Source organism: Epargyreus clarus, unplaced genomic scaffold (assembly GCF_041222505.1).
Source record: "Epargyreus clarus isolate Ecla_fem2 unplaced genomic scaffold, WU_Ecla_fem_2.2 ptg000021l, whole genome shotgun sequence".
NCBI lineage: Eukaryota > Metazoa > Arthropoda > Insecta > Lepidoptera > Hesperiidae > Epargyreus > Epargyreus clarus.
This window is the reverse complement of record NW_027332228.1, coordinates 355630-376937: the sequence shown is the minus strand read 5'-3', so window position 1 is coordinate 376937 and position 21308 is coordinate 355630.

The following is a 21308-nucleotide window of genomic DNA, read 5'->3' as shown; positions in this document are numbered from 1 at the left end:
TGATTGAAGTCCTACCTGAGTTTGGTCACAGTTACATTTATAGCCCTAGAAGACTAAGTATCGTACAAGAATCTCACTTACCACACAAAATAATTCTTCAAATTAGTATTGGCAACCCTGATTCCTACTTATTACATAAAGTCCCTTTCGGGCAGGGGCGTTGCTGGGGCGGTCGCTACCGGGTATTGCTAGGCGAATTGCCTCCGATAGTGTTACCTGCAGTGACCAGTAGCACGGCCACTGACGGCAAATTGCCCTAATCGCCTGTTTAGTGTCAATCTCTGATCGGAGAGACGTGTTTGGCTACCGAGTTGACTTATAATATGAAGTAGCAATGTTACGCTTTAATAGTGATACAATAATTTATAATTATTACTATTCTCTTTTATAATTATTGCTATTTCTCAGCTGAATGTTGTTATTATGTTTATTGGAATTGGAATAGAATATAAAGTGATTTAAGATGTTATGTAATTATGTCAATGCTGTCTTAGACACCGATCTCATCTTTTATATAACCAATGCCTGTTAAGGGTCAATTATATAGTCCACCGTGATAGTTAAATGTGTATAGGTCTCTCACCAGCTCTAGTTTCATGTGTGAAATCTTATAAGATTTTTATACTAATCAACTTTTGACATCTCACAATTTTTTACGCTGATAGCTCCAAACTAGGATTTTATGTACGGTGGATGTCATCGACATAAAATACGAGTACGCAAACACCTAAACCGGAACTGAAATCCACAATCATCATTAAGATGTCTGTACCCTTAGTATGAGTTTTTACGTTTTTATAAAAAATACTGTTTTTGTATTTGTTTACTATACATTTCTAATCAGTTCTGATAAAGTCAGCTAGAGGCGCTGATTGGAAAAGTTCGGGCAATACGTAAACAAATTACAAAACAATATTTTTTGTAAAAACGATAACACTGGGTCAACAAGGGTCATTCTGTCTGGTCGGTGATTGAATACAGAATCCTCTACGATTTGATTCTTTGATGAGAACTATTTACAGAGTGATTCTTTATCACTTTTAGCAAAACAAATAACAATATTGAAAAGGATAATATATAGTATTTGAAAATGTATGCGCAAACTAGAGTTGCGCAGGCGCTAATGAGCGCGCTAATTAGCTCGCAGGTCCCTCGTATCTGCTGACACCTCTATCTAGCTCCTGCACTTAGCTTTTAGTTTAAAAGTGCATACTCTAGTAAATTGTAAAACTACGATCCATTCAATAATTGCATATTAAGTAAGGAATCGGTAATAGTTGCTCGACCACGGCTATTCTCTGAATATCACTATAAGAATATTTTCTTATTTCATACTTATTAAACTATTTTAGTTTTTAAGGTTTTCTTTTTACTTTAAAGTACAAGTCATTTAAGATTTTTACTAATTTAAGAAATAAAACTCAACTCACATTTTTTTCACAAATTTATTTATGTTATTTTTGGTTGATAAACTAGATATATCTACATAATATTGTAATTTTGAATTAATTTGATGAGCACCTAACCAGGAAATCGGAGACTATTTGTTTTAAATAAAATCCAATCGGTCTTTATTAAAAACACCTAACTTGATCCAAAATTTTACATAAGTAATTTCGATCGGATGCAATTGATTGATACATCAGTATAAGCGCTTATTATGGTCAATAAATCTTGACAGGGTCAAGTTTTTTGTTACCGACTGGCGTTGTCGTTATCAAAATTTTATTGCAGTCTTAAAATCTTGACATAGTATCTTAAAAGATTTGTGCTTATTTTATCTTTTGTAAAGTTTTTGGTTGCACATGTCCATGGTTTGAAATTTGGCATTGTGCGTTAAGGATCCACTGTTCGAATCCCTTACTTTTTCCTGTGACTAGACTCTCCTTACATTGTGAGTAGAGTCGTGGTCTGCGTTGGAGATTGGGAGATGATGATTTTGAATATTTATTACGTAGACATAATATCTATACCTATATGTTGGCACTACCTACAGCGAAGGAAAATATCACGAAGAAATCTATTAAGTGAACATAAGAGTTCACCATAGCACTATGATAGTGATGATATTATTTTCCAAATGCACTTTTAATAGACCCGAATATCGGTAGCCCGTTACTTTATCAGCGATGTCAGAGGTTATATTTATTGGGTACGGTAGCGCGGCCGGTATAATAATTAGGCACATGTTAATGCAACAGATTGGCCCCGACGAATCTCTAACGAGACGGCCCGAGTGCAGGCGGTGCCTTTAATGTCGATAAGTTTATTCATACGTTCAGATTTAGGTTCTCCTTTTGTGCCCACGTTACATGCGACACGGAATAAATTAAGCTACCGTATTGATGTGATGCTGCGAGGGTGTGATACGGAGGATTTTTATTCTCTCCGCCACAGATAAGCTAAAATCGTCGGGGATAAATTAAAAATAAATAGAGAATGCCGATGTGACGGCAGTTGATTAACGTTTTGGAACTTGAATTTGTTTTCGGATTTGTATTTTGATGTATTTTATAAAGTTGGAAGACCCAGGGTTCTTATCGTCTGCATGTTGATAGGGAGAGATATAGTCGTTCCTTAAAGAAACATTCTTGTGATTATCCGTACTTTAAATTCTTAATTTTAATATTGTACCTTGCGATATGTAAGCTTAAAATAAAAACACGTTTAAAAATGCGCAAAACCAATAAGCATTATAATTAATATTCCAACAAGATTAATTTGTCATCAATAGGTTTTTACATCTAAAGCAATAAGTATGGAAGATTCCATTGCGATTATTTATTGACACTGCTGTTCTATCAAGGATAAGTCTCGAATTCGATTTCCAGTTAGACGTAATATTATTATCAATTTAGATGACTCTTCTAGTCAATCTAATGCATACATCTCTGTGTTTTAAAGAAAAAATACCAGTAATATATAAATTCCTAGAGTGAGTGCAAAAAGAATGTTTGTCTAAGAAATATTTCCACAAGAATTATTTTCGTAGTATCTTAGGTAGCATGATAAATACTGGGTGTAGAGCAGCTAAGTAGTGGTTAAGACTATTGACGGAAATCGAAACTCATTAACTGGCTACTGGTCGAGCTCTCTCATAAACTACACGCTAGATACAGGATGTTTTATTTTTTATTTAATATTTATTATTGGCTATTTAAATTTTAACAGTTATAATTTAGTCTTTACTTATTCTTTCTATGTTAAATAACATTTCTAACTGATGGTATTATAATGCGATAGGATTCTTGCCTTACGGTAACAGTGTAACGTGCTGTTGTTGTTTTTTTCTTGGTGGTGATTTATAATGGTTAGTATTTCTGTGAGCGTCATAACTCACCGCTACACAACTATTTCTCCTTATAAATGAAGTCTGATGTTTGATATGTTCCTATTAGAAGAGTACCTATGGTAAGAAACGGATGTACGAGACATTCCAACTTAATTTTCAGGGGAAGTAATGCATATTAGGTTGAACTCAGATTTTTTTTTATAATATAGGAGTATGATGGTAAGAGGCTACTGTCGCCCATGGACATCTGTAATCAACCCCAGATAGAATTAGATATTCCTACCTGAGGTCGGCCACAGATGCGCCGCTACCCCTGAGGATTAAGCTGGAACGCCTCGGAAAAGTCGCCTGTCTCCCTTACCGTACCCTTCAAACCCGAACACAGCAGCGCCTAACACTGCAGTTATTAGATAGAAATGCGTGTGGCGGTGGTGCCGCCGGAGTCGAACCACAAAGGGTTCTATCACCTTCAGTTCAAATCTTATTTCCAGTGAATAACATGATTATGGGTGGCAGCGACCACTCATCATCAGGTGCACTGCAAACTTGTTTCTTACAACAATTTACATAAAAATATAACTTTGAATACCATACCGAGCACCCTGTATGTATACAGAGCGGCTCTGAGGATTGAGTTAAATGCGTCCTTATCGCGCCCTAATGGCCCGCAACATGTCAATTCATCACTCCCGTCTCTCACGCTCCTTCTGCTCTAAATTATCCTTTTTCAACCTTTTCGTGCGTCGATTGAGTTTAAAAGTACATATAGTCTTAACTCTTAAGTAATTCGTAGCGGTGGGCTTAGAACGTAGATAGATAGAAGTAGTCAGCCTTATGGTTCACACAACTTTGGCAAATACGTCGGGAGTCACTGATGTATTCCATTTCTAGCATTTTAATAGAGGTAGCATATGAACATGAAGCTTATCTGGTATTAAAAGGTTACTACGATCCCTAACAATCTATGTGAGGGTGGTCTTTATTGCGTTTCTGCTCACAGGAAAGTTCGATAACGTTATACAGTATATTTACTTTAACACTCTGAACATACCAGAAAACTGCAACTTATGTACATTACTGTAAAAAAGGAAATGGATGTTAATGATAGTTTAGGGTGGCCAGGCAAATAATAAATATTTAAATTGGCTTTAAATAACGGCTTTCGTCAGATTTGAAGTATGTTGGCTGCATGAGGCATTACAATTTTCATCTTAGGGTCCAGTGGAGATTGTTTGCATAATTAAACATTGTTCTTGTATATTTTTATTCTATGAATTTTATACCAGGTCGAATGGTTTAGGCAAATTCGTGAGCAAAAGTCGCATGTCCAAGCTAGTCATTATAATTAAAGAACATACCTACAATCTATTTCTCCCCGCTTTTTACCCAACAAAACACGAGATATCGGGTCAACTACTCACAATACCGTGTAAAGGTACAAAAAGGCAGCAGGGCAGCGGAAGCCGCTCCTAAGCCCCCGATAAGTGTGGTGCCGACAAAGGCATTAATACGTTTAGGAGGCATTATAAATCACAGCAGTATCGAGCCACAATTAAGACGTCGGCGCAGGCGCATGCTTCGTATCGACTTTGGGCCAAATTAAGAAATGTGTCACCCGTTTTATTGAGGATTCCTTTATTATGGACTGTTTTAATGTTTATTTTACCTCTAATTTATATTTCATTTGCTTATGGCAGTTTTGACCATTGCTAACTGTTTGAAATATTTGCTTGACATTTTAGTCTATTTGTTCATGCCCTCCAATACCGAATAATACCGAATAAATAAGTTTACTTTTTAATAACGAAGATGTATTGTTCTACATTTGTCCCAATAATTTTAAAAGTGCTACATGGATTATTTTGACTATTCTTCTGATTCCTGTACGAATAATTATAATATCTATAATCTATATAATTATTACATACTAATATAATTTATGGACTCTCAAATAAACTAAGAAGCTATGATACATAATTATTATGTTTATATTGATTTAGTGTTTATAACTGAGGAAGCATCAATGAGGGATCTATATCTTATTAATTTATTACTAATTATAATTAGTAATAAATTGTCTTATTCACTTAAATCAGCGAAAATATCCATATAATTTTATTAATAAAACGATTCGTATCTATTTTAAAAAATAAATAGGCTATAAAAATATCAATAATGTAATTTTAGAATTTTAAACAAACCAATAAATTGATCATTAATTGGATGTAAAAAAAAATTAAATGTGACGTGATAAATTTATTTTTATAGGATTAAGTTCGTTAAATTATTAAATTATGAAAATGAGACAATATATTACCCCGGTAGCCTTCTAGGCCTACACGACGACAAATATCTTCGCATAGAAAGCTCGACTTAAAGTTAATAATTAACATACTCGTATGCTTTATTAATTCGGTCACATAAACCATCTGTTTGTCACGTTTTTTATTTAACTTATTGGTAACAATCAATAGGAAAATTATTTTGTTACTCTAATGGGATAGATAATCTATTAAGATATTTAAATCAACTATCACGTGAGTACTAGCTGACCCGGCAAACGTTATGTTGCGATATAAATAAAAAAATGTTAATGGTGAACAGCCCTTATCATTTAGGGGTATGAACAATAAATAGTAGCCGATTCTCAGACCTACTGAATATGCATATAAAATTTGGTGAAAATCGGTAAAGTCGTTTCGGAGGAGTACGGTAACTAACATTGTGACATGAGAATTTTATATATAAGATTAATATATGAATATATTTTAAATTCTAATATCCTACTCTTAAATTACTTACTATTCAATTTTATTAGGCGTAGTGCGATATATTTGATATATTTCCACACCTCTAAAAATCCTGTGGAGTAGTCTTGGGTTTATTCACAATTTTTTTTTCTTCTTCGTAAAAGCGTTTTTTTAAGATTGTAGTAATAAAACTTCGATACAGTCCATGTATGGTACGTGATCATTGGCGCTCATGAAAATTTGTAACCAATACCATATGGAACAGGTGTTCTAACTGAATCCGATAGATGCTAACTCTCATACATAAATAAGTCTAATGAAAGCAAACGACCCTAAATTACAAAAAAAAACAGCTCAAAATCAGGAGTGGGCAGAAGAATCGCATCCCAGATCTCTTGAGTTAGGTCGAATTTAATACCACTAGACTATCATCGTATCAACCTGTGCATAAAAAATAAAGAACGAGCATCGAGCGATTTAGCCGAAGCTGTTACTGGCCGACCAGTCGACTATCCGCCGAAAAAGGGAACAAATAACACAGCTCGATAACAACACTCGGGAATCGATTTGGAGAGTAACCATTTAATTATTTTATCGATAATCTTGCATCGTTGTCATAGGGTAAACATCTGAAGCAGAGGTTCAAGTAGGTATTAACTGCGACAAGTTATTTCTGTTCCTTATTGTATACGACTTTTGCACTAAATACAATTCAATAGTCTTTATTTTAATATGTTTTTATATTCTTATTGGAATTGCTGTCAACGATTACCTTTAAAAGTTTTGTGGAATGTTTGATGTTTGTTTGATTGTAGCCAATTTCAAAAGCAGAAAAATAATCGTTTAAGAATCTTGTTTCTTAATAGAGACTATTATATACAAGGAAGATATTTATAAATAACTTATCGATCAAACCATGTTTTCTGTTTATAAATAGTTATTTTATGACCCGCGTGGCGCCTGTTAGCAACTGTGTCGTGATATTGATATTATTGTACCTGTTTTTGTGTAATACACTTGTATCAGTCAAACCTATTAGAATTGGGAGTGTAATGTTTATTTAATCTAAACTCAACATTTGCATTAATGTAGAACTCGGAAGGAAATGCGTGTTAGACCAGTATGGTGACCGCTACGTCAAGCCACTTGTAATTTTAAAACTTCTTTAGGTATTAGATATATCCACGTCTGGTCGTGTATGCCGTCTGTGTCCTCAGGGAGGCAATAAGACGAGTGGCAAGTAATCGTCGCTTAGCCGTCGCCCGGTAGCCGCGGGCGCTGCGATGTTATCGACATAACCGCCCGATTTATAAGTATCGATTATACGTATCGAGACATCGATACCGGGAGCGGTCATTTGCCGGCCGCGCAAGCCGCCATTTTCGAATTAATTTTTTGCCGAAATTGTGGCTTATTGTGTAGGAATTTTTGAATTTATGTCGTTAATCGCTAAGCATTTTGTTTTGTATCCGTAAGTTAAGTAGTGATGAATTTATTCGGAGTAGGTTGTAATGTTTGAAACACATAGACATACGAGCGTACTGGAAATACTTAACGTTGCATAAAACACAGATTAAATTAGATCAAATTAAATTACTCGTATTATAGATTTAGAGAAACTGAAGAACTGTTAGGACAACGAGGCAATTGAAAATTAATATAACAGATTTAACGCCTATACCTCTATAAATTAATTTCATACAATAACTTTACAAACGTGCTACAAACTGTCCTATTATACTATTTAAGGGCTCAATGAAATTATAGTTGGTAAGTATAATTATAATTTGTAAACAATGAGTCCAAAACAAACCTGTTACAATTACGGTACTGTTCCGAGTGTAATTAGCAAGCCCTTATAAGGCAGCTCATAACTTAGACCGTTTATTGAATAAATAACATTCCACTTAGATTGGCCATTCCAACTATTTCTAATTCAATAATAAATTCTGTTAATGTTTCGTATTGGTACGAATAAGCCAGGCGATAAGAATGACCGATAAAGCTATTACGAGGTATAAGAATTTTGTATGGTAGCGAAAATGTGTATTGATACGAGTAATATAATATGAAAATATGAAGGGACATGTTGTTTGTAAGTTCAAAATAACTGGTTTCAATTTAGTTCTTTGTAGTAACATCAAGCATACGAAGTCCACTGGTGGATGTAGAACTCTGTCAATATAGTTTGTAGGTGACTAACTACGAAGAGATTTTAGATATAGTCATCTACTTGCTTATTTGTGATTTGTGACTTAGTGATTTATAATGACTATTTGTGGCTGTAGCAGATGAATTACTTTGCAGGAAGACTACGTCCAATTTCTAGATATAATCTCTTTATGGTTTACGAGGTATACACGACGAGATGTACCTACCTTTCACCAAGCTATGTACTAAAATTACTGATATAAGGAATTGGGGGGGTTGCCTTATATACTCGTAAAAATAAAAAGTAGTTAAAATTTGTGAGGGATAATAGGTACTTGATAAACTTTCTATATAAAAATGTGCACAAAGTAAATGCAAGTACTGTCACGTGCGATATCTTGTGTATGAAATAAAATCATATCTTATGATTTATGACGAATGAGTGTTGAGAAAAATATTAATAATATATTTTATACCTCTGTATATCTGGTACAAAATAATTATATAAAACGCTGCAAAAAATAATCCATTACCAATATTTATGGCAATATTATTAAATTATTTATTCGCAAACCTGAGAGTAAAATTATTGCATTGCGTTGTAAGAATTCTTATAAACTAGGTAACAAAACGGTCAAATCTTGTAAGAACTCTTTATAGATTAGAATTAGAATATTAGATTATTTCATTGTCCCACCGCTGGGCACAAGTCGCCTGTTAGAGTAACACGAGGTTTTACAAATTGTCTACTACGCTACACAAGTAGGTATGGATTCATAGATTTTGCAGAAGTCTTTGGCACTTAGCGTTCCTAATGATAAGTTAAAACAAGATAATAATTTCAAGTAGGCTCATTACTTCGGAAAATCAAAAATGTCGCTACATAAATACTCGAAGAATATTATCAAAGTTTTTGAGCAAAATTTCTAACATAAAATAATTTAATTGAGTATTAAGATAAGATAATGGCAGGATATCAAAATATATGTATCCAAAATACTATTTAAAATAAGATTTATAAGCCATAAAACTTTATGTCTTTTATTAACCTTACTAAAAGGTGACATAATTATTGAAGCCGAAGCAAAATATATAGAACCAAATTACCGTAACGAATATTTTATGCCTGAATCGCCATTAAAATTATACAAATTGAGCAACTCGTTTCCAATAAGACACTCTGACCCATAATTCACTGAACAACGCTGATAAATAAGTAATCTTCCTTTGACCCGTCATGTGTGGATTGCTATGTGATGTGTAAAAATATATTATCAATCATGTGGTGTTAACAAACTTACAGGATTACATCCAGGAGGTGGACACAATAGCACCTCTCGGCAGATTTATGCATCTACTGCAGACCGACACAAACAGCAAAGTGCTGTGGCTGTGGCTGCAATGGCAAAATGTTTCTGTTTTAGGAAAATCTAACAGTTGACAATTGAATATAAATTACTTAGATTCCTTGCAGCCAATGACATTTTATACTACAGCAAATATGGGATAATATTTTGTAAGTTATTCTATTAATTGATTGTTTAGTTTTATTAATTTAAGCTGGTGCTTGTATAATTATGAAAAAGTAATGTTGACGTAATTTGTAATTCAAAGGGTTTCCTGTTACAATTTTGCATGTATTCCTTTCTTATATACTGATAGGGCTTAGTTTAAAGAGTGTAATAAAATTGTTTGTATAAAATGTTCAGACTTCGTTAACTGGAGTAAGTGCTATTGGTCGATTACAGCTAGAGCTCTCATTCTTAGATCTCAGTTGATTATAGGTAGGAGGGCGGCATTGCCTACTTAATATCTGAAAATGTCGCTTCGGCTTCTATGACATAAAAATATTGAATACAATATTATTTTTAATTTAAAATCCAGAAGTCGAACAAGCCACGGCCATGGTATCGCGATCTCGTTAAGAAACGTATTTAACACGATTCAATTACGATCCGACATGTATACGATGTGAACGCACCTCAGTGCCGCTGCCGCACTTGCCGCTGTGGCAATTTGTCCATGTTTTTATTGCCGCCGATAAGGTCAAGATGGGAGATTATATTCTCAAAAGTACACCCTCCCTATTAATTGCTTCGTCTCTTGTTTTTTTGAAACTTTGTTGCTTTTATGTCCTAAAGAGCTAATTAGAGCTTTTTAATATGTTATTTACGGTTATCTGTATTTTTCAACGGGTAAACTTGTTTACGTAATGTTAATTAATAATCAATGAGTCAAAATTGTATTTTGCAAATTTATATGTTATGACTCAGGTTAGTTAGTTTAGTTAAAGATTCCACCCTATAGTATTAATATAGAGAAGTAAAAGTAAACAAATAAAATCAAGCATAATTAATTTATAATTACGTAAATATTTATAATATTTAAAGGTTGTGGAAATCGTTATAGTTTGATCTAAAAGGTAGCTACTATCACAAAAACTATTTGTAACGTGCAGCAATTCTTGCGTTTTGGTGAACTGCTGTCGATGACAACTAACTTACCAACATAATCACCATCTTCCTTGGCAATTCTTAGGACAGATTGTCAACGCATCTTTAATCGGCTTCAGGTAGAACCCCTGTACTATACAGAATAGGAAACAGATGCTACAATCTTATAAAAAAATAAAAATCCTGATCTACTAAATCTCGGCTTTAATTAGGTCACCTTAATTTATTTTTAATGTATAATCGAAAATTATAAACGTAATTCATCTGTTGTAAAGATTTGTTATAATTACCTTTGATAAATAACTGAAATAATATCTATAACAATAAACCACACATACTCAAGCAAAAATATTATCCGAATCAAGTATGCAAATCGCTCATCAATACACAAAACTTTATCGCCCACATATAAAATTAATATTAATAACTCGAATAATTCGCTACTGTTTGTTTCGAGGGTCAATAATGTTTGGATATTAAATATTATTGAATCAAATTAAATATTTATATCATTTCATTGAGCTTCCTAAGGAATTTTGAATCTTGGCATCAAATATTACATGTAGGTATGTAAGACAAGTACAAAGTAAATATGTAGATGATATACGAGTAGAACTTAGTATAAGTTCACTCTAGTCACAATAATTTCTCAAAAACTTATTGGTTATTAGTTGTTTTGAGAGTCTATCACTCTGTAGTCCAAATAATTTCGCTTAATATTTAGGTACATATACTTGTTTGTCTGTGTTTTATAGAAGATATTTTTATTTTAGACTTTTAGTGCCTAACGTTAAATACGTTAGGCACTAAAAGACTTTAGACAACACAAGTTACATTAAAAATACTCGTGTTATTTCGTTTGTTGTTCCAAGAAAAGTATGGAAACTCTAAAAAAGTATCTATTCTCCGTAATAAAGCAGAAGCAGTAGATAAGTCTGCGCATCCTTTCCGCAGCTACTCTATTTCAATACAAGTGCTCTACATTGTGTTGCACAAAGCTCGCACTTTGTCACCGGCTAACGGTACCTTTGCTGTCGAATATTCAAATAATGGAACAACAATATTCATCTTTCGTCAAGAATCAGTGGACGTAGATTGGTTACAGTTCGTTTATGGCCCAGTTTGCATAATTTAACCCTTCCCGTGACGACCGGACAATATGCCGTTTTTATTGGAGCAAAAAATGCGGAACACATTAAAATGTTTGCTGACGATTTCTTTACGAGCCGGTGAAAGCCGGACCTACGAAAATTGGTACAGCACAGCGTGTTGGCGTTTGAATCTCTAGTGTCGTAAAATTGAAAATGAGCGCTCTCTATACGTGTAGCGTGTATGCTTGTATTTTTCCAATTTGCCTTTTTGTTAGCATATCAAGGATTGACCGTTTGGATAAGATTAGCTTATCTAATTATAGTAACATTAAGATTGAGCCAGAAGTTGAGAAATTACCCACGTCACCAATCATTTTATAACTTTAGCGAAAAAACATTGTAAATACAAAAGTAAGATATAACTAATAATACCTTATGCTTATTTTTCTAATAAAACGCTCCAGCCGGCGTACAAATGGAATATCCTGAACAAATGACAAGTTAAACGTTAAAAATGACACTATTTTTAAAAAATGCCCAAACTTGTTTGTAAGTAACTCTAAACCAGTTTCTAAACACCCCGTACACACCGCAACGCTTAACATAATTACTTTACGACCACACTTTTTGCAACTCGTGCTTTGTTCCATCATAACCCTGCACCGCTGAGGTATCGCCACTATTTGCTTTGGACAAAATGACCCCCTACATAAACTGGAGCAAAATACCGACACTGACAAAAAGAGTTTCTTTTACAAAAAAGGGTTAAAATATATTTGGACTGAAACCTTTGTTAATGTCAAAATATTGTGTAATACGTTTCGACTTATGTTTCTTTTTTTATATTATTCTCAGAATAACTAAACTTACTGTAAACTTAGATGAATATAAAAATGCGTGTTAAAATTGTAACATATCATTTAGGTAAGTCACACCGTTATAAAAGAATATAAATACATGCTTAATAATGATATTCATAGTCCATAATAATTTTAGATTATTATTAGTTAAGATGAACAAGACATCAATCACTTGGATAACTACCAAAACATTAGAAGGCAATAAAACAACAATATAATAATCATCTACCGAATATTTAGGCGTATGTAGCCGCCCACGTTAAAGATTTTATGAATATGTTCCTCACAATTTATGCTCCGATTTGCATTAATTCCACATTATAATTCAAATATTCTTTTGTTCGACACTTGTCATAAAACGCTCCGAGTACGCACGATACTGTTATGTTGACGTGTTGACAAAACGTCAAAAAAACTGTTACCAGTATCTATACAGACAATTAAACCTTCGGACAGTAGCCAGCTACTTAAAAAAATTGTAACGGTTCCAGTTTTAACGACATTTTTTAAGATCAGCCCTTTCAAGAAATACCGTTAGTGGCGAACAAAGACGGTCGCAGCCGATAGATTATGCAAAAAAGCTCAGACTCTTCCTTTTCACTGTATCAATTCCCATGCTCCTTATAAAGGACGCAACGGCAATCGATATTCACAAAGATGACACCTTGTTTGAATATTCACATCTTTCCCATGAATCCTTTCAATCGATCTAAAGGGTTGACTAGGGCGATGTCTATAGGCAAATTCGATTATCTCGTTCCATTCTCACGCACATCCCGAGCCGAACAATAAATCTTTGCATACAACCCATAATAAAAAAAAACGTTATTAAAAAGAACTATCTATGCGCGACCCCCGACCGAATATGCATAAGAAAGAACCCGTACACACCCAAATTATACGCCAAGGTGACAAGTGCCGCTCCCCATAGTAAACCCTAATCTTTGCGCTCCAACTCCAAACAAATAAATGCCGTACTTTCTGCGCATCCGATACGGTTGCGATTTTTTTCGTACGCTCCGCGCATACCTGTAACCCTCGTAGACGTGGGGACAGTTTATTTGCATTTTTTTTATATTATTCCCATTCAAATAGTATCTTAACCCTATTCAATAACGTCAGGGGTTAGGTTGCACTTAATATTCAAAAAGGGCAGGTACATTTCTCTTAATATTCTCGCATAAATTATAGTCAGGTACATTTTGGCTTATTGTGCATCGCGCGAGGGGTGGCGCGCGGAACGGCGTAACAATTTCTATTTCGTTATACAATTCTGTTTTTTGTTACCTCACCATACGACACGTAATCGCGTCCATTAACCGTTGAACTTTGATTTTTAACCCGCGACGCAAGCGGATCCACGACATTTTACTTCCTGAATGGTTTAACCCGTTTCCTTTGTAAGAATTTATGCAAAAAAGTTCTACCCATCCTATTTTTTTATTCAATAAAATTTAGGGGCTATGCACATTATGCAAATGCGTGCATAAATTTTAAAATGATGTCGGGGCGGCGTCTTTCTAAACTGTACCTTGCTACTAGTCGTTAGAGGCTAGTTTTAGTTTGATGTTAAATGTTATTTTTATGCATTTTATAAGGAAGCATGCGATTTTTTCCTGCTTAGAAATACGGTTAGCGGTGTGTTTTTTCTCAGGCGGTTGAAGAAAGAGTAACCGTTATGAGGTTTGCGTATAAAGTTTTTGTTGTGTGTGACATATGAACCGGGCGTTCGGATTCGGATTAGAATATGTAATTACTTCCTTTACGGTTTTCGGAAATGTCGGCCGTTACGCGAGGCCTTTGCCTCGGCCTACCGCGGACTGATTGAATTGATTAAATGTTACATTTTATTTTGAATATGAACCTATGTCCTTTTTTAAATTGTTATTCTAAAAAGTTGCGGTTAAGGGTCGAAGTGACGTGCTGTTGAATTTTAAATGTTAGGCTACCAAACTTATTCAATTTTAAATTACATGCAGTATTCTAATTAGGAAAGGGAGTACGTTTATTGAAATAAATATAATTTGGGTGTTTTGAGTAGTGGCGCACCAATGGTCAGTAATTACAAAATAACAACATTAATTTAGATCTCTATCTTAGGTTAGATTTTATCGTTCATCTAAGCGAAATTTTGTTAAAGGATGTAGTTTACGTCCCATTTGTAAAATATCGCCATATTTATTTACATAAAAAAGAAAACATTTTCGTAAAGATGGAGAGGTATGCTCGTAAAACATTAAAATCATTAACAGATGTAGAAGTGGGACTATCTTCCTAATCAAATATTTACTCAACCGGCGAGATGAGGCGATATTGCGGAGCTAACGCCGACAAACATTTACTGCATTTTTTCAAAACGTTATCTCGTTTACGACTTGTTTTTTAATATAAAAACACATTACTAATAGCATCGGTCGCCCGGCAAAACAACGAAACTATAAAATGACGAAATAAACAGTCCTCGGGTCCGTTATTAAAAAAAGAGCAAACGAGGGCGGTGCACTGATTGTTGTGGAAGGAGCCATCGCAAAAAAACATTATTTTTTTCGACAAAAAATCGCTTTCGGTCCCTTCTTGCTCGCCCATTGTCTCCGTCCATTGTCTCGGCAATTTGAAATACTTTTATGCTTTCCGGATGACAATAATGTTTTGGCTTATTTTTCGATAACTATTATTCAGCGAATTTATTGTTTTTCACAACACCGACTATTGTTTTTGTCGTACGGTAGTCGATAGACATCAGTTCGAAGGGCGTTCAATGAGTAATTTGTACACGGATGTCGTTGTTTCACAGCAATAAAATTAGCTTAATTATGTGTTCCGTTGACAGAAATGTAGCGTTTAGTTAATTTGATGTTAGGAAAGATAAGTTTTACAGTAATAACATACTACGGCTAATAAAGGGAAAAGTTCTCACATAAAATTATAATTCTTAAAAAATATAGCAAGGTACATCTTTTTAAATTACGTTTGATTAAAAATGCTTATAACCATTTTTATTCATTTACTAATGCTATCAAAAATCGTTATTCTCAGTGTTGTAAAAATGCATTGTTATACAATAATGTTAATTTAATCATTTTATGACTCCGCACTCGAAGTTATTAACCTCTAATAAGATATTTATAGTTGAATTTATTATGAAAATAAAAATAATACTAATAAAGACGAGTAAAACTCATAATTATATATATAACTTATTGAACAACTACGGTATTCCTACCACATAAATGCAAATGGCAATAAATAATGTAAATCAATTTGTATTAGCTGTACCTTCAAAACACCATTGATCTTAGTGATAGGTAGTAAAATTGGCATGATCACCGGCCGATGATTTATCTGCGAATTATTCAAATGTGCCATTGATTCCAGCGATGAGTTTTTGTTCAAACGACATTAGCATCAGAATGAAAGGCAACGATAGATTTATACAATTATTGGTTTACTGCGTTTTGCTGCTAGGCGGTGCAGCTGCCTCGATACTGTTATTAGAAATAATTATGTGTACCAACTATATGTAACACGTTTTATATTATGTATGACGTAGAACATGACTCTATATCGCATGTAACGTTGAAGTATAAAAATGTTTTAAAGGATAAAATTAAGTTTATTGTAAATATAACAAAAACTTCATAGGAAATTTTCATGAAAAATAATTAAAACTTTAAACTTATTAACTTGATTTAATTCTCCTGTAATCTAAATTACTAATCAATGGTATAAAATTGGTCATTCAGTGGTATGCTTCATTAATAGAATTACCTTACGATATCCTTTATAACTAGCACAAAGTAAATTTGAAATGAATGCTACAAGTCAGAATTACGACGTTCATACCTGATTCATCAAATTATACAATTTTTCTATTTTTCTATTAATTCTTCGATGAGAATTATTGACAATTGCGTTATACTCATAAAGAATTCCGGGTGCGGTGCCCGCCCAGCAGGTCTAAATGATTTCAGTCATCTGTATTTTATATTTGTGAACTATACTTATGTGTTATAAAATATAATTTTATTTATTTTTATATGCCATCATAAGCTCTCCATCTGTACATTAAACATTTATTTTCTTTACGAATTCTCTTTCTAAGGTTCTTGTTTCGCGTGAGACGTAACGCCAAGACTGCAACACCTTTGCAACCAGGTGCCCGTGCGTTAGGTTACAACTGGCGTATGCAAATGCATCCCCATAAATAAACCCATTGGATTCCGTCAATAGTTCAAATCACTTGTTATTTATATGTTAATACTGTTACCCGGGGTTACTTGGGTGAATTGAGATGTACGCACACGTCACACATTTGTATCAGCATTTTTCTAAAAATATAATAAAATAAATAACAATAAAGTTTGCGATATGTACTTAATATTGAGAGAGTTCCGTTATTACATCTATTCTAACGAACATAATGATGGACGTTCAATAGTTTTAACTTTAATAATAAAATGACTATGATAATATGGCGAAATACAAAAATTTTATACTCAACTTAGGTAGTGGGTACAACATCTTTATTAATGTAATACATAAATATTCTATATTAAAAATGATAATAATAAGTCAGAATTTTATTACCAGTTAATATTATATAAACTTCAAAAACTTCCGAATTGACACAATTTACAAAACAGATAATAAATTAATTTGTCTTACTTCACGTAATGATAAAAATAGACTCTAGTTGTATAAACTTTATTACTTTAAGTATTCAAAGTTTTTACATAAGATCTATAATTAAGATCATAAAGTACGTTTATCAAATAAACTGAACTTCTGAAAAAAAAGAAAAACCCTTATAGTATCTCTTTTTAAAAGTACAATTTTTTTATACAGTTTTATTATGTACCACAAGGTGTCCCACATGTGCCGTCGTCCTGTTGCCTTCGTTCGGGACATCGCAGGAATTTGAGTTGATTTGTTATGCAGATTCGGGCAATCTGCATAACTTCTTCCGGCCTATTGATTATATCGATGATTAACTGTCTTTTTGTGCGTTTTGCACCGTAACGGGGCAGATGTCATACGTGTTTGCTTAAGGGAAACTATGATATCGACGACTAATCGGTTTTAAATGATAATCGCAACGATAGATGGCGTTACGGATGTCATTTTTAATTTTATAGACCTTAAATTTTATTTGGATTAAAATCGTTTACATTGTCACGAAATTATGAGTTAATGAAAAGAAGTAGCTTTGTAAATTAATAATTGTAAAATATATTTTTCAGGATCAAACTTTAGTACCCATATTCACACAAGTTAAGACATTTTTCGCATGAATACTTACGAATTCAATTTCTTTACATAATGGCACGAAGCATTTTGTAATCTTCATTTAAAACAATGTACAAAACAAATGCACATATGTAAAGCAAGTATGTACCTCTATAACTGACGTGAACGGTTATGTTACTGTCGAAGGGCTGCGCCCGCGCGTACCCACTGCATGGAAAAACGATGCGTGTTTTAAGCGTTTTAATTCGAACACCGTGCTAGTTGTCGTTCTTTGCATGTTGTTGACATGTCTTAGTTGATTAAAAAATACATATAAGACTTAAAAATAATTAATATTTGCACCTATTACAGCTGTGCAATAATGTTATTAAGTGAAAGCGTAGAGAATAGTTTTTATTTTTTGACTTCAAATAACTGACATCGTTTATACGGTTATATCTTCGTAATTAAATTTACTATTTTTTTTTACTTAAACTAAAAAGTGCTTAATATTTTAAAGGTTTCAAGGGGCTGGTTTAAAGAATATTGTTAACAGCTGTTTCATCTGATCCAAATAATTTTGGTCAGTACTACTTACTGGCTTTTTCTATTAGTATGAAACATTTCAATTTAAATACAACAGTTCATAATACCTTGATTCTTAATAAATGAAATGATTTGTTTGTATCAAAATTAAAAATCCAAGCATTATAAACTATCAATCAAAAATGACCAACTTTTCAACCGCGCGGTAGCCGACACAGTGCGTAAAGCACTAAGGTGTTATTTTTGTCACACTGTCATTAGAAGACGGTTCCGGCCAAATTGCAACGCGATGCCACCATGCATATTCAATGCTCTCATTGTCTCACCGAGTATTGTGTACTAACTGTACCACCAGTATAATATGACCTTTCACTATACATACATAAACCCGTCTTTATTCTTGACTTGTAAGAAGTTAAAGAAGGGTGACAGGTCAACGTAAGTTGGTGGTATGTGACAAAAGAACGTACATAAAGTGTCGAGTGAGACTCTTGAAAGAGTGAGGAGGCAGGAGTTAATCACTGTTTATGACTTCGTGTGTTGTCCTTATATATTGACATTTTTGTCTTAGCACGTCGTAGGTATCTACTAGTATATACCAGGGGTTAATGCATGATTAATGCACTATTCACAAATAGTATTAATCATAATACGGTAATGTCATTTTTATAGCAGGCAATTTGTTTTAAACTGATTTTTACAATATTTATTGCGATTTATTAATTTATAGGTATAACTTGGAATGTGACCTATTACCAGTGGTGATAAAATTATTAAGAAATATTAATTTCGATTCGCTACTATTAACTCGCAAGTCATATCAAGATAATTTTAATAGGTCTTCAATGTCAATCACTATATTTTGATACATTAATATTCGCTCGGTTTTTTCGCACTTGTAATCTGAAAGCAAAATGTGGCACATTATATCTTATTTTAACAAATTATAATATTCAATAAAAAATACTAAATTGAGGTTAAAGAGTTATTTGGTAAAATTCCTAACGTTATAAACTTTATTAACAAAACTGGCGAGCTTCCAATTAATAGATAAAAAATAGAAACTCGAAAGACGAACGTGTTTATGTAACCGTTAATTATCGCATGCGATAAACCAATCGATAAATAACGAACGAAATAATTGATGATAGTAGGTTTGTTATTGTGAAGCGAATCACTCTCACCTCGGGCTTTCGCAAAAATTAATAATTCTGGCTTCTAGTGATGCGGTGTATCGAAATGCTTTTTTTTTATTGGGTCTGAGGTAATTCCCCCACACATGTCGGGATGTCATAAAGAGATTCTAAGCAAAACGTGGTAGAAACATTGGTGGTTTTGCCGTAGTGGTAACATCATAACACCTGTTTTTACCTTAAAAGAGCAGTGTTTAGTAATATTGTATGATAGCGTGTAGTGATAGCGTAGTAGCTCATGTATAGATCAACTCGGGTAGGTGTGTGATTTCACTAAATGTTTTTAACATAAATATCTATGTACCTTCTTAATTCTACTTAAATCGTAAAAGAAAAATATCTATTTAAGTTTGTATTATAAAAAAAATATATTAATAATAATGTACAATTAATTTCCGGGATTAATTCTGGGGTATCATCCCATCACTAGCAATGTAACCTCTGACTCCTCTGGTTTGGCGACCGCGCGACCCGCTTGCGATTTCTTCACGATTTATGTCCGATACTGGTTTTATAGATTGTCCGTATTCAATAAAACACCGCTTTCTACACAATTAATAAAATGGAAAGAAAAATGTTTTCGATTAAATTGCAGAATATAGACAGTTTTTTCGATAATCGTTCGTTTCGATAATTAATATTCGTTGATATTCAAAATTGCCAATTGATGCTGATTTCAATGACCAATTTGGAATATTAACGAATGACAAGAAGGGCACTTATGGACTATAATCCTTTCCGTATAATCGAAGGTGTAGGTTTTTTCATACTTCGCAACTTTTTAAGTGACGTTTAAGTTGATTTCTAATATGCACGCAACTTCGAAAAATCAGAAGTGCATGTCTAGGATTTGAATATCGGACAAGGCCGAGTTTTTTAACCACTGGGCTATCACTATCACATTAAATAATGCCATTTTTATAGCAGGTAACGTAATATATCATATTTAACGTAATATATAATAAACATTAACTTTTGCAACTGTATAAATAATATCAGATACAATTTTGTGCAGTAGATGTTTGTATTTTAACAATAAAACGTTCATTCAGGCTTGTTGTTTCATAAAGTTAATATGAATGGTGATGAATCACACAATAATTATTAATAAAATATATTTATTCAACTGCACATACCTACTTCATTTTATATCAAAGATATATTGTTCCAAAAATATTCAAAATACGCTTTGCTTAAAATGTTTTTAATATGCCATGGGCTTAGAGCAGTGTTACTAAATTTTAAACACGTGCTTCTTTCAGGGATTAACGGACATTCAAAGGCAATTGGTTATAAATATAAATGTGTAATGTATTGGTTTGAAATATGAATGTATAAAAATGGACTGTTATTATATTTCATTTCTGTATATAATGTTAATTAAAGATTTTAAACAAGCCGAGTGGAAATTTAGAATTCAGTGAATTTGTATGGTATTTTACGATTGGTATTTGCAATTTCAATCATTCCAATTTGTATAGCGGTACTTTTATTAAAACCAGGACTTTATTGGCTATATGCAAACGAATTTATTACGTTTAATAATTCGAATCAATCACCAAAGAGTGCTATAAAATTATTAGAAAATGGTGGTTATTTCCAACATTGCCATTATGGCGTAGAAAGCATGGCGGTGCCAATCGCGCGATAACAATTATCACGTCTGCCAGTAATTGGCGATACTCCATTAGCCGTCAATCGGAGCTAAGAGCCGGTAATTATATGACACGTGCTCCCCATAAAAAT